Here is an 11,870-nt window from a genome sequence, read left to right as displayed (position 1 = left end):
GAAATATGTTTATTTTTATGTTCAGTTCATCTTTTGATATTCGATGTTGACATTGTATGCAATGTATATGAATAAACAATATTCAACACTCATTACACATGATTTGGCTGCATATCAAAAGATCAACGACCATTATTTTATGTCTTATATTTTGAAATTGGATAATGACGTGTACATTATACAATCCGGACTTTACACATTTACTATACGGACAAACTCTTTACAATGATTCAATTCCTTTGAACATGCAAGCCAAATCTCATTGGAGAGCTGAGAGGCTTTTGTCGAAAGTTGGTGATCATCGGAATCTCTTGACTCTCGACAATAGCATATTGTAATTGTTCGTCCGTTGCAAATCTTTGGATGATCTGCTGTCCTAGTCCATCAACTTTTGACAAACTGTCAGCTCTCCATTGTGATTTTAATTGCATGTTCAAAGGAATCGATGCGTTGCAGAGAATTTCTCCGTAGTAAATCTGAAAATCCCCCATTTTATCATGTAGGTTTTGTTTTGAAATGTGGAAATAAATAAATGAATCAATCAATCGGCCAATAAAATTGTTTAACATATCTTAGTGTATTCTTCAAAACTATTCTCACCGACTATTTGCAATGGTTTGTGTAATGAGCTTCAATTTGTAGCATACACACCGGGGGGGGGGGGGGGGCACTTCCATTCACGAGTGGATACCATGCGCGACCATGGGGTCTCGAAAAGCACCCTAAACACGTAAATTCCATATTCTGAAAATGCACCCCTTAACAAGTATTGGCGTGTGAAACCCTACCCTTAACAAGTTTTTATTGGAAACAAACGATACTCTTGGCAAATATTCCCTGAAATGAACCCCTAAACAAGTACAGGAATGTTTTATTGTTACGGGTCCTTCGGTCGTCGGCTTTACCTTATTTGGTTTAGTACGACCCCACCTTCTACACCTCGCGCAAATCGGACTCTAAACACGAAGTGTTGGGGCAAAAAGGACATCCTTTAAATATGTAACATTTTAATTTTGTTTTATCATCCCCGCAAATTTGACCCTAAACTTGTAATTTTCCTAGCGAAATAGATACCATTTTTTCATTATTTTTGTGTTTTTGACACCCTTATCACGTTACGTACGTAACGTGCCCTATCGTGAAAAAGACATTCTTTTTACGTGTTTTTTGGTCGCGCATGGTATCCACTCGTCAATGTAAGTGCCCCCCCCCCCGGGCATACACACTGTAATGTTGCTCTTTAATATCCCTATATTATTCTTGTGACTTTTGGATAAGAACATTTGAGACAATGCCTTGAATCTTCGAATCAAGTGTGTCCACTTTAATAGGTTAATAGTTGAGAATAAATATTACTGAATCGTTTAACTGAATCATACATTAGTCCATTATTTACATTCCGTTATTGTATGTTGATACCTATTTTAGGGAGATATTTTATTTGAACTTGCAGACTAGGTATGCTTAGAAAACATTTTCTCTCCATTTTCTTCACAATGTCTTCGCCACAATTTATTTACAAAACATAATGATGTCATGAACCATTGAACGTAATGCCTAAACAGACTGCAATGCTTTTTTTTATTCATTGTGTTATTGAAGATTATTGGCGATTTGAAATTGTTTTGTCGATTGCATTGTTAAGGAGTTTCATGGCTCCTGAAATATTATTTATTTTACTCTAATGACAATGGTGCCTTGGTCATTTTTTCGGTTCTATCGCCATATATGCTTCCGTATACAGAACCTACATGCCGCATTACGCATATTGATTGTTATAATTGACCCGAGCTCTCGGTCTCTATATAATCGCACGGCATCCTATTTTGTATCTGAGCAGGGAGGTCAAGGTTATACTCAATTTGCCTGATCGAAGTATTGACATTACGGTGCCGTGACGATTCCTGGCTTTAAACTTTGTGAGTGTTACTCGGACTTTAATATTATTATCAGTATTTCATGTCTCTTCCATTTCATAATGTAGCATTAATTTTGACGTCGAGTGGCTTAGCAAACACTCAAATTACACCTTGGTATTTTTGTGTGTACATCGAAGACGATAATTTCAACCTGAGCTTTCAAAACCTATTTTTAAGATGACAAATCATCATTCAACTTTGATTATTTGTAACTGATTGGGATCCTCGACAGCAATATGTGGTGCGTTATCTGATCATTTTATTTGAGATGAGTATTGCAAATGATAACGTATGCCTCAAGCTCCCCTTATACATATCCACCAGTCCCCATATCTTGAATCCTTCAGATTTGTCTCGAAAACACATTGAGTATTAATTCTAATTGCTCTAATTTTCTCTTAATATAACATTTCTTCGATTCAATGTTAATATCATATGCATTGTACATGTTCACTAACTTATAGAAACGATTGTGTATTTATTTAAAGTGCTTTGAAGCCATTGATACAGGCGCCATTAAATACAGCGCATTTTTACTATTCATGATATTTTCGTCTACTGATAACCACTCTTTGTTTTGATTTCTTTTTTAGTATTATTATCAAAGACGTATGTGTACTCTGCTTTCAATATTGGGAAACTTATTGTCCCTGAGCATTTCATTTTTTCATTCTACGCTTCTGATTTTTCGTTTATAACATGTATATATAGCGTTTATGGTGTCACACATGATGTTTTATGGGTGTGTGTGTCTTGAGCTCTCATTGAAAATCATAATTAGCATATTTGACAGTGACATAAGCCTATATCAACTATTTGACCGCTAATATTTGAGCCAAATGTTACGTTTTTCGAATGGAAACCTTTGATTTTAAGACGTGCTATTGATAAATGATTGGTCAAATTAATTATCAAGTAATTAACGTAAATATATAGGGAATGATTTAAACCACTTGAGGGACTACTTGTGGTTTTATAGAGGGAAATACATAACAAAGAAGTCCCTAAACATTACGTCACTCCATGACTTCCAGAAGAACTCCATCCTTTAAATAAATTTGATTTCAGAAAAAAAAAAATATTTGTGATGGTTTGAGGCAATCCATCAGAGAACTATAAGGTGGTGGTTTTTAAAGTATTTCAATGTGTAACACAAGGTCAAAATCATTATTTTTAAGGTTCATAATATAAATTCCGTTTCTTAATGCTCTGTCTGAAAATATGATTAATGAGAGGCAAAGTTTAATAATTCTTTATTATCAGTCTAAGAAAATTGCAATTTATAGAATTTAATGGTGGAGCTGCATGTGAAGTTTTAAACAACCAGTTTAAAAACTGTAAATATTTTATGGCGATTTTCTTTCTCTTCTTTCTTAATCTAATCAAAATGAATATGTTTCCTTTTTGCTGCTTTTGTTGAAACCGTCTCCACACCATAAGGAAGTTTTAGATTAATTTGACAACACAAAAAGGTAATTGTTAATGGGTTATCAATATAATTAATTAGACATTCATGATTAGAACTAGTGCATACGAAAATAATGAGTTTACATTACAGATTAGAAAGATTTTATACTGATGTTCTTACAAAGAAACCTGGGGTTTAATTTTGGTGTATTTGTATGATAATGTCACTAACCCTACTTTGTTGCAGGCTATCATGAATGTATGAACATTTTCTTTGAATCTAGGCAATAGTTTTATGTTGGCGCATACGATTTACTTATATGTATAATCATGTAGACAAAGAGGGCAGGTCATAATGGAAATTTCTATAAGAACCTTACATTACAGTACAAAAGCAAAACATGAATTAAAAATTTAATTGATACCACAAGTTTTAACTATTTCGTTTCATTTTCGTTCGTCTCGTTGTAAATTAGTATTTTTTATATTGTAGTTTGTTTTATTTTCCTACTTGTGCAACGGAATAGTATTGTGTACATTCCATATTTTTTGTCACTAGCTCAAGCCATGTATTTTTAGTTTTGAAATGTGAAAGTAAATGGATGAATCAATCCATTAAAATTGTTTCAAGACGTTAAATTTTTGTTCAGAACTGTTCTTGGAAAGTGTTCATATCATGAATTTTTATTTTGATATACATACATATTTATGTTATGTGTTATTCATTTCATGTAATATATTGATGTTATATAAGAATTGAATTTTCGAACCAAGCGTGCCCAATTGTTCATCTTTGTAATTGAGATTAAATATAATCGTATCTTTTCATTTTGTACATTCCGTTGTATGTTGAGACATATTTTATGGAAATATTTTTACCTAAACGTGTATTATTGAAGAATAGTTCTGTTTGGACCATCCGATTTCTATTTTGTAAGCGATTTCTTACAGAGGTTTATATTTGAAAATGTGTTTAAAACCCTTGGTTACCAAATGTACTGACGTCATGATAAAGTTTTTAATTTTATTGTATTATTGTAGACTTCTGCCAATGTGAAATTGTCATGTTTATTGCATTATTAAAGACTTTGATGGCTCTTGAAATTTGATTTGTTTTACTATATTGTTAAAATTAACAATGGAGCCTTGATACTTAATTTGAGCTCAATTCTATCGCTACAGGTGCGTGCGTACAAAGGCCCATTTTAAATGTGATAAATGACTTGAGCTTTCAAACTAATATAACTATTGCATCTTACCATTGGGACTGGAGACGTTGAATCTGAGCATGAGGTACAAGGTTAGACTCCCCTTATACTGACATGAGAAGAAACATTACTGTGCCTTGATGGTTTCTGAACTTTTAATTTGACAGTGTTACTCGGGCTTTGATATCATTATCATTACTTGAAGAGCTTGATTCCAAAAAGGGCTAAATCCACTTTTGACTAAAGTTGATTTTTTTTAAATAGAAATATATGTAGGGTATCTTAGCGGTTGGATCAATGCAACACATCGAATTTGAATAAAAAATGGAAAGATTGGTAAAAACTGATTGCAAATTTGAGTTTTCTTCCAAAAGGAGATAATCCAATTTACAGTTATTCAAAATTGATTATTTTCGCTATTTCATATTAGGTTATGCATTCAATTCTTTTAGGTTCATGTTATGGATACAGGTTTACACCATCAGTGCAGATTTTGATGAAAATTCAATAATTTTAATGAATATGTTGGGATGTAGCTCATTTTGGAATTAGATACCGAGAAGTCACCGTCCTTAGAAAAGATGGCAATGAATGCTAGATTTTTAAAATCATGATTATATGAATCTAAGATGATAGTACTATCATATAAATAAAAAAAATGGTGAAATAAAAGAAAACTTGATTTACAGAAAAACACCAAAAGTGGATCAAGCTCCTTTTGGAACAAAACTCGTTCATTTTGGTTTCTCATTGAAGACGGATGATATCTCATTATTGCATTTTGTAGTGTAGCATTAATTTTGACGTCGAGTGTGTTAGCAAATACCTAAGTTACACCTTGGGATTCTTGTGTATGAAAAATCAAATACGATCATTAACACCTGAGCTTTCAAATGTTTAAATGTTTATGATGACAACTCATGATTCAGCTTTGATTGTTTGTAATTGACTGTGATTCTCGGCAGCAATACTGTGCCTTGACTTTTCAATATGTGGTACATTGATCTGATTACTACATTATATTTGAAGAGTATTGCGAGTAATACCGCACATGTGAGCCTCAATTTCACCTAATTCACATCCGCCAGTCCCCATACCGACATAACTTGAATCCTTTAGATCTGCCTTCAAATCACACGTCTTCAAAGTAATTCTTTATTGAGTATTAATTCATATTATTACTTTTCTTCGATTCAATTTCAATATATGTATTTCACTAACTAATAGAAATGATTGTGTACTTATTTATTTAAAGTGCTTTGAAACCCTTGATAATGGCGCCATTTGAATACACGGCATTTTTACTATTTTCATGTTCTCGTCTACTGTTAGCCACTTTTTATTTTGGTTTCAATATTATTAAAGACTTGTGTGTACTCTTATTTAAATATTGGAAAACTTATTGTTCCTAAGTATTTCTTTTTTGTTTGGGTGTGTGTGCGTGTGTATCTTGAGCTCTGATATTTGAAGAGTATTGCGAGTAATACCGCACATGTGAGCCTCAATTTCACCTAATTCACATCCGCCAGTCCCCATACCGACATAACTTGAATCCTTTAGATCTACCTTCAAATCACACGTCTTCAAAGTAATTCTTTATTGAGTATTAATTCATTTTATTACTTTCTTCGATTCAATTTCAATATATGCATTTCACTAACTAATAGAAATGATTGTGTACTTATTTATTTAAAGTGCTTTGAAACCCTTGATAATGGCGCCATTTGAATACACGGCATTTTTACTATTTTCATGTTCTCGTCTACTGATAGCCTCTTTTTATTTTGGTTTCAATATTATTGAAGACTTGTGTGTACTCCTATTTAAATATTGGAAAACTTATTGTTCGTGAGTATTTCTTTTTTGTTTGGGTGTGTGTGCGTGTGTATCTTGAGCTCTGATTAAAAAACCTAATTAGCATAATTGATAGTGCCTGTCATCACGTAACATAAGCTTATCAGCTATTTGACCTGTAATATTTTAGCCAGATGTAACGTCTTTCAATTGGAAACCTTTGTTTTTAAATGATGTGCTATTGGAAAGTAGGTGGTCTAAATGAATTATCAAGCAAACAACGTAAATCGTGAATGATAATACCATTTGAGGAAGATTTTATTAAAACCAATTTTGACATTGTAACGAGTGCCTATACGGCCGATCCAGTCACGTCATTAAAAAAAAAATTAGAGCTCCGTGTTCGGATCCAAGGTGTGTGTGTGCGTGTGTGTGTATGAGTGAGAGAGTGTTTCAGATAACGTCGCTCTATATCAGTTGCAGACATAAATCATGTAAATAAGATGATTGACTGTGCAGAGTGAATGAAAGAACATGAGTTAGTACTGAATTTGTCTTCCCTTTTTAGGAAGATAATACTGAAATCTTCGTCACCTTTGTTCATTAAAATTATGTTTCACGTTTCATTGAAATGAATAAAGTATTAATCTCTCTCTCTCTTCGTTTGTATATCAGTGAATTGTGTGATAGATTTCGGACTATTGTTTAAGTTAAGTACTGCAGACTTCAAAATCTGCTATCGAAATACTGAGGGATTTAATAATTCTCATTCATTTGCAGTTAGTTTATTTTTTTTAATTTTTTTTTTTTGGGGGGGAAGGTTGGCCACTTATGATGTTACCTCTTAGTCCTGGATCAAGCTTATTATAATTGATTTCAGAGGCATTTTGCATAAACGAGTGAAATTCATTCAAAAATCTGTAACGACTCTCAATTTTTGTCTCGCCTGAAGGAAGTTCGGTAGAGACCTACCAATCACTTTCCTGTATTTGGTACCTTTCATTTGGTTTGAAAGGTCAAGTTTTTGTTCAACTTGATCTCATTTCTTTATTTCTACATCAGTATGTTCACACTTAATTGGCACATAATTATGATCCGTGAGTAACGCCACATGTGTGTCCATTAGGATAGTAGGGACAAAGGTCATCTAGGGTCAAAGGTCAAATGATATGAGTTCGTGTCCATTGTTTTTTACTCTTTTTGGTGAACCTTTTTTCTCATTTCTTTCTTTCTACATCATTTTTCATCACACTTCTTTCAAAATGATAACTGGGTAATGCCACATGTGTGTTGTTGAGAATGGCAGGGTCAAAGTTCATCTAAAAGTCAAAAGGTCGAATAAGATGAGGTGCATGTTCACCGTGACCCTTTTATGAAGTTTTCAACTCGCTCTCATTTCTTTATTTCAGCATCAATTTTGATCACCTCTTGGTTAAAAGGGTCAAGTTTTTGTTCAACTGGATCTCCTTTCTTTTTTTCTGCATCAGTTATGTTCACACTGTCTTAATTGGCACAAATGATCCTTGGGTAATACCACATGTGTGCCCATTAGGATAGACCTAATGAAGACAAAGGTCAAATGACATGAGGTCGTGTCCATCTTGTTTATTTGTGTATGCAACTTTTTTTAACACACTTGGTTAAACTAATCATTGGGAAATATAATGTCACATGTGTGTTTTTGAGGATATACAGGGTCAAAGGTCACCTAAGGGTCAAAAGGTCAAGTTTTCTGTTCAAATAGTTATTTTGTTATTTTTGCATCAGTTTTGTTCACCCTCGGTACAAATAAGCCTGGAGTAATACCATGTGTATTTATGAGGATGATGAGGTTAAAGGTCATCTAGGCCTAGGCTTATCATGTCCATCCTTTTTCGCAGGTTGTTGTTTTTGTTCAACTTGCTCTCATTTTCTGCATAAATTGTAATTATAGGTTTGTTTTGAGGATGCCGATCAAATATCATCTAGGGGTCAAAAGTCATCTAGGAGGGTCGATCCCTTTTCATCTTTTATTGATCGCAAAATCAGATGAGACTCCTGGTTCGTGAACCACCTTGTTCAGATTGAACTTGAATAAATAGACCTACATTTACTGCCTGGAACGTTGATTTTATTGTTAATTGCGATATATTGCACTGAATGACAAAAGATTACCATAAATTTGCTAGAATCGGGAATATATCACACAGAAAGATTAAGAGGTTTTGAATATTTATCATGTTTATGGTATCTATGATGGTATATTATAGGTTATTAATATTTCTTAATTCACTTACCAACATGATTCGATGCCCAAACTTGGGTTCGCAATTTCACAAAGGCTAGGGGTGTTCCGAGCAAATTTCCAGCTGATTCTAGCTGACTGGATACACCACTGAAGGCGTATATTGCGACTTTTTGAAAACCGGATGTCACTACAAAAATGGGGTCTAGACTTACTGCACAATATTAAATTTTCACAATGAAATCAAACATTCCGTGTTATCTCGTTCGCGAAAAAGAGCAAACGATTTCATATTTGTGGCAATACAGAGAGGGAATATATTATTAGCGGGTATACGCGTCTTACAGAAATCTTAATCAAGGGATATTAAATCCAAAGTAGAATAGCCTCATGCTCCAATGATAAACAGGATCTATCCATGGTCTATAAAAGAGAAGAATGGTTGATTGATTGATTTTATTTGCCAGGTAACGATGAACAAGTACATGAAAATATGAACAGTAGTGTATACCTTGACAGGATTGCCCATGAGAGCCGAGATGGCCTATTTCCAATGGGGTCCTTAGTTATATTTAAGTTATATCTAAAAAGTTTACTCTTAAGCTCTAGACCACAAGCAGAAGCAGGGACAGGCTAGGAAGAAGTGTGTGTGTGGGGGGGGGGGGTTCATGAAAAAGGGCCCGTTCAAGCCACGCCTTGAAAAAATAATGGTCAGGAAAAAGTTTATTGATCATAAACAAAAGCTGTCATTCTTAAGTAATGTAACCAAAGGCTTGATTGGTTGTTCAGAAACTAGAAAATGCGTGAAAGTTTAGAATGCGCCATGTTCAATTTGTTAGCGTTGGTGCGCTAGTCGGCGGTATCAACACTTCAACACTGTTGCTCAGAATGCTGGAGGATGACAAGACAGGACCTACGGCGACTGTCAGGATTTCATATACACAACGTTTAAGACGTATTTTCTGGCCTAATACAATGACAAACATAACAAATTAAGAACTATACGAAATATGCCAACAAGAAAGTACGGAAGACATACTTAGGGTAAGATGGAGTTAAAAAAAACCAGATGAAATAACAATGACAGCGCTCTAAAGTGGACCCAAGAAGGAAAGATGGAGAAAGCGGAATTGGGTGAAGAGCTGTTGTTGCTGCCCTACATGCAACAAGGCAAACGGCAGTAAGTAAGTATATTTCTGTTAAAAATTTACATTCATAGGCGCAGGCTCATCCAATTGAGCAATATCTGCTGAGTTGAGCTGCTCATTTGAGATGTCACTAATAAACAAATTGAAATTCTTATAACTTTCTTAGCCTTCATTGGATTTTCCTCACACATTCACCAATATATTTTTTCTGCTGCTTTTACAACAAAGTTTTCGCCCGGGAGAACTTCCCCTTTAAAGACACTTGACTAATGCAGGTTGAGAGGAGCCTGGAAGAAAAGGAAAGAAAGAGCGGGTAATTAATGAACAAAAGAGGGAAACAACTATTTTGAAAGAAAGAAAGATAGAAAAAAAAGAAAGAAAGAAAAGAAAGAAAAGAAAAGAAGGAAGGAAGAAAAGATAAGAAGGAAGGAAGAAAGAAAGAAATGAAAAGTAAATAAATAAATAAACAAATAAATAAAGGAAGGAAGTAAGCTTGGAAGAGAAAACGAGTATGATATGGTTTTTAGAGTTAACAATCCTTGAGATGAACCCGACAACCTTGAGCATCGATCTATTATTGGTGTTTTGTACAATCAAGGATATACCCTAAATTGCGAGGGAAATAGTTGTAAAACTCACCTGTACCTGAATAGATAGGTCACTTAAAGGACAAGTCCACCTTAAGCAAAAATATTGATTGAAATCAATAAATCAGACAAGCATGATAATGAAAATTTCATCAAAATCGGATGTAAAATAAGAAAGCTATGACATTTTACAGTTTCGCTTATTTAGTCATATGCAAAAGAGAGAATCGATGATGTCCCTCACTATTTTTTTTTTAATTGTTTGAATTGTAAAAATTTTCAATTTTTACAGATTTGACAGTAAGGACCAACTTGACTAAACCATACAATCTTAGAAAATGGTAATTCCACTTGTTCAAGGAGAAATACATCTTTGTTTTGAATATATATTTTGATCTGATCAAAAAGCAGGGATCTGTAAACGGCTGCTTGGAGTTATAGCCATGAAGACCTTACATATTTCAAAAATCAAATAATGCGAGCGCGAGCTAAAAAAAATTGACGTTTATCCCTGAAGAATAGAAATTCTAAGCTATTTTTGTAATCGTGATAATGATAAGTATGCAGCCGCAGGTGGCTCAGCTCTATACTTCTTGTAAACTGCCAAGTGGCCCACTGGCATAATAATTTGCAAGCCCGGCGGCGGCCCACCAGAAGCTCTCTCAAGTGGGGCGCAGAAATTGGCACCCTTTAGGCCTCCGGTGGGCCACCTGGAATTGCTAGCTGGGTAAAGAACTTAATAATTGATGCAAGCGCGAAAAATCGAGAATTACACCTAAAAATAAGACATTTTTATGTTTTGTAAAGCATGAAAAAATGAATTATTGAAAATCATCTTTCTACATTGATAATGGGAGCGCAAAGTGCGGGGAGAAAATTTTTGATATATTGGATAATGATTTAAATAGAGAATAAGCTCCGTATCTGAATAAACATGCGCGATCTAGAATCTGGGCATTCTAAATATTTTTTGTCATGAGAATCATTAAAGTGAGCGAGAAGCGTGACCTTAAAATATTTGATATTCCGATCTGAAAAAGGGTCAGTTTAAGCTCTGTATTACAAGCAGGATGAGGTCGATATGGATCAAAGTTAAAAAAGAGATGATATGTTTCAATATTATTACTTTGAGTTTTGACATATAGGTCCGGGGCATTCTACATGTTCTAAGAACATTATGTCATAATATGAAAATAATGTTTATATTCCTGTTTCTCTTCCTGAGCGCGAGACAGAACTTGTCGATATTCCATTTTGAAAAAAGGATCAGTTTGTTATGAAATTAATACCCTCTTTATTAATTTAATAAGCCTAAAAAAAGCGCGAAATCTGTTAATATTATGGCTTGAAAACTGGACATTTAAAGCACTTTTGTAATTAATAAGATGATGTGATCAACAATCAATGCGAGCGCGCTATTTCGCCATTTTTTTATAAACTGTCTTGAAATGTAGATTTTAAGTAGTTTGTAATAGAATTAATATTGAGATATACATAACTCACCAATCAAAATGCGGACGTGCAGCGCTAGCTGATGTACGTTTTGACAATCTGGGCCCTATAGCTGTAGCTGAAAAATTAGC

The sequence above is a fragment of the Lytechinus variegatus genome, chromosome 9 (assembly GCF_018143015.1).
Source record: "Lytechinus variegatus isolate NC3 chromosome 9, Lvar_3.0, whole genome shotgun sequence".
Taxonomy (NCBI): Eukaryota; Metazoa; Echinodermata; class Echinoidea; order Temnopleuroida; family Toxopneustidae; genus Lytechinus; species Lytechinus variegatus.
Note: the sequence above shows the minus strand (reverse complement) of the source record.